Below are 4,643 nucleotides of genomic sequence, written 5' to 3' on the forward strand. Positions count from 1 at the left end.
TTCGAAGAACACCTTCTACACTTGGAGTCTGTTCTTCGCGCACTCTGCCGTGAACAATTCTTTGTCAAGTTGTCAAAGTGTGCCTTCGGACAACAGTGCATTGATTACCTTGGACATATCGTCTTGGCCAAGGTTATCAGACTCGCGATTCTATGTAGAATCGCGGAGGCTTCGTAAACTCGACTCGTAGAATCGAATCGTAAACTCGTAAGAGTTTACTCAAATAAAAAAATATTAATATTCCTTTATATAAAATCATAAGTAAATATTTTAACCCTAAAATAAATGAAAATAATAAACTTTAACAATAATTCAATAAACTAACATAATCCATAATCCACAGTCAATCTAACATAAATTCACACGATACAAAACATAAGTTCTTATAATAAAAACACTTAAAAAAAGAAATAATTCAAATGTCCATCAATCCTCTAATAAAATCATCTCCAATATCACCACCACCACCATTATCTTCATCTCTATCATCTCCAAGCTCTTCCTCAGTTGAGAAGTGATCTTCCACATTGTCATTCAATACCAAATTGTCAATATCAAATGCATCCAAAGTTGGATTGGTTAAACTTCCTACAACCATGTCAATATTTCTTCCACTACCACTTTTCCCTAAAGGTTGCTCTTGTTCAACTTGGAGATTGTCTTCATCAAAAATATCATCTCCCTCTTCTGTTATCCACTCATCATCAGATTCCATATCTTCAAATGGAATAGCAACAGTTTTTCTTGTTTGTCTACTTTTAAGCTTCAAGTTGTACATGACATAAACTAAGTCATTCATTTTATTTTGATGCAAACAGTTTCTCCTTTTTGTATGAACCTATAAAGAATAAAAAGTCAAAGTTGATAACTTAACTAAAGTCTAGAGTGTAAACTAAACAAAAACAAATATTAAGAAACACAAATAAAGTCATGAAGTTCAATTACCATTTCAAATGAGCTCCAATTACGCTCACATCCAGAAGAGCTACAAGTTAAGCTCAAAACATGAATAGCAAACCACTTTAATTCTAGACATCCATCCCCGAACATTTCTCACCATTCTGCAGGTGGCATAGTCTTCATAGAGTTTATTGCATTCTACATAGAAAAAAGACCTTTGGCAAAATGAAATTCAAGAAGCTGCCCATTAATTTTGTTCCTTACCCCAACATCCTTTACCAATCTCATCATACAAATAAACAATCCTTCTTTCACTTCTCCATTATCTTTTTTAAAATCATCTTAAAAATGCAATTGAGGATTAAGATAATATGTAGCTGCATGCAAAGGCCTATAAAGTTGGTTCTCCCACCTCTTATCAATAATTTCCCAAACAGGTTCATAACTACACAGATAAATAAAATAAAATATACTTAGAATTAGGCATAGTCACATAGATAAATAAAGTAAACTATATTTTTAATTTAAAAAACTTACTTTTTCTTCACATTATTGAAGTTACTTTTAATCATTTCCTTTGCACGATCCATCTCAACATATATGAAACCCATGGCGGGTTGTTGATCAAAATCCACCAATCGAAGGACTACCATAAGAAGGGCAGCAGCTTTGAGGCATATCGATACATTCTTCCAAAATCTACTATCCAAAACTGAATCTTCTACTTTTCTCCCCTCTTGTGAAGTTCCAAACTTACTTTTTTTCCACTCCTCAAAACTAAACAACCTCATCAAAGATGCTTTCATTTCATGGAGACAAGCTAAAGTCAAGTAAGCAATTGCAAATCTAGTCATACCTGGTCTAACCAAGTCCCTACCATTTGAGTACTTCTTGAGCATGCTAATAAGCATTGTTCTACCATATATATAAGTTGTTATCTTTCTTCCTTTCTTTATAGTAACTTCATGAACCTTCAAATGTTTCTCCAAGTCCTCAAGTATCAGATCAATGCAATGGGCAGCACATGGAGTCCAATACGAATGCGGTCGAGTATGCATCAACAATTCTCCTGCTGCTTTGAAATTCGCAGCATTATCAGTAATCACTTGAACTACATTCTCTTCTCCAACAAATTTGACAACATCATCTAACATCTTAAAAAATTTGTCAGTTGTTTTTGAGATGTCAGAAGTGTCTAAGGAATACAGAAATATTGTTCCTTTTGGACTGTTCACCAAAAAGTTACAAATTGAACGCCTTTTTTTATCTGTCCACCCATCAGACATTATTGAACAACCAGTTCTCTTCCAGTCATCCCTAAACTCTTGCAAACTATCATCAGTTTTCTGCACTGCTTATTTCAACAGCTTCTCTCTAACATCATGATAAGATGGAGGTTTATAGCTAGGTCCATATTTCCTGATCATCTCACACATCTTTAAAAATGCAGGATTTTTTATAACATTGAATGGAATGGCACTTGTGTAAAAAAATTCAGCAACTTGAGCATCAACTAAAGGTTTCTTTTTTTTTTCATCAATTGATTCAAAGTTGCTTGAACATTGCCACTTCCACTACTTGCACTACCTTTTTTTCCTTTTGAACCAAAACCCCTTTGTCCCTGCAAGTTGGTTGCCTCCGCCCCCTCACCACTTTCTTCATCTTCATCAATACTATTCAATCTCCTTTTCTTTTCTTTTGTTGCTTTAGATTCAGCAACAATATTCATCATAAGATATTTGATCTCATCCGACACTATAGCACAAGGCTCAGAATCTTCTCTAGTCCCAGCAAGATGGCGCTTGAATCTAAAAACTCCACCACTCATAATCTTTGAGCAATACTTGCATTTGACTTTCTTACCATTGCCATCAATATCAATCCCATGTTTGCACCCAATATCAGTCCTATTCCCAGGGGCATTTTTGTCTTTACTTCTAGCAACTTAAGAAGAGCCACCCGCAGTTGTATCTTCACCACTTGAATTGGATCCACTTCCACTCATTATAACAAACTAATAACGAAGAACTAAAGAAACAAAGGTTATTTATGATATATGATAGTAAACAGAAAATAATATTCAATTCAAGAATGCCAAAACAAAAAGGCTTCTACCTTAAAGTGGTACAACACAAACATGTTTTGAGAGACAATACAATCACGAATGCGTAAGATAAATTGTTCACCAAAGCTATAAGCTCTCAAACACTAAATCAGAAAACTAAGCATATTTCAAGAATTAAATAATGACTAAGGTGGGTGAAAATGTAATCTGCAAAATGTAGTTCTATGTGGCCAAAAAAGTTAATCAATTTCCCATCAAACACATTTTGTTTGCCTAACATTAACACAAAATAACCTTACTACAAAAATCCACTGTATATTACTTTGAAATATATGATTTTCTTAAAGTGTTGCGTGTGCAGTAAAAATCAAACACTAAACAGTAAACATTAAACTAAGATCCCACCAAGCTTAGCAACTATTAGCACTCATATTATGTATCAACATCAGGTATCTGCTTATGCTCTAAGAGGAGCTTAACAATATACAAAGGGTGCATGCTGTACCTACACATAGGCAAGTAGTTAAACACATTCAATAATTGATCTACATAGGGATAGAGGGTAATTCCTAATTTTCTTCTCCCATCCTCTTGGAAATTAGCAGGGCAGCATGCTTTTTTCCTCCTAATGCATTCCCTTTCTAAAGACTACTTTCCAAGTTTGTAAGAACAATTAAATTGTAGGTTTTTTGGGATATTTTAGAATTTGAGTTAGCAACTATTAACTAAGATCCTGTCATTTAAATAAAAGATTCTACATCATGCTCAATGATCCAAAGTATCTTAACTCTGATGATAAAAACCAAGTTAACCCACCACTACCCACCCTTGATGAACCTACAAAGGGTAAAAGTGTAGCGGCAACAAAACCCACCACCATTTCCCAACCATTATTTGTCCCTCCCCCTATTTGCAAGAAAACCGTGGATGAAATTTGGTCTCAGATCCACAAAAGCCAACCACACTACAATGAAGCTAAAAATAGCCTTACCAGGAATGAGCCACTACTCTAAAGGCAACAAGCACTTGGGGAAATGACTTTGGAGGATTTCCTAGTAAAAGCTGGGGTGGTACAAGAATCATCATCACTATTCAAGTCTTCATTATTATATGAGAATCAGATTGGTAACATTGCAAGTAATGGACCATTGAGTGCAAGTTATAGGTTTAGGCATGTAATAGGGACATGATCTAGTGTGTCTTGTAATGGGCTTCAAACACAAACATGTTGGCACATAATAAAAACTTAGTTATAAAGGATGTCACTACAAATGGCGTTGTGGAGAAATGTCCAAGCTTATGAAAATTCACTTCATTCACCAAGTTCTAGTGATATACAGGGTTATTTACAACATGTTATTCAATTACTCTCTTAATAAGCATCATTTCAATTAACAGAGATGAATTAACAGAGAATCTTAAAGAAAGAAAACACCTTAGCATCGTGGAGCAAAGCTTAGACCTAGGTCATGAAATGAGGGCTTTCGACAATGACGAGGACCACCACGATGCGAGTAGCTCAGCACCCAAACCAAACTTTGAACAAGGCAGAGTGAGTGAGTCGCGAGAGTCATTTTGATTTTTGGGTTTCCGTACGATGCCATTTTGGGTTTTTGTAAACTCGCGGACTCGGAGCAGACTCTCAAGTCTACCCAAACTCGCCCGAGTCTGCGCTAAG

At 35.3% G+C, this 4,643-nt stretch overlaps 1 pseudogene; it reads left to right on the plus strand.

Moving 5' to 3' along the window:
• Positions 1 to 3,726: 3,726 nt before the first annotated feature.
• LOC121172831 (ABSCISIC ACID-INSENSITIVE 5-like protein 6) lies at positions 3,727 to 4,268 on the plus strand (annotated as a pseudogene).
• Positions 4,269 to 4,643: the final 375 nt, after the last annotated feature.

The sequence above is a fragment of the Glycine max genome, chromosome 9 (genome assembly GCF_000004515.6).
Source record: "Glycine max cultivar Williams 82 chromosome 9, Glycine_max_v4.0, whole genome shotgun sequence".
Lineage (NCBI taxonomy): Eukaryota > Viridiplantae > Streptophyta > Magnoliopsida > Fabales > Fabaceae > Glycine > Glycine max.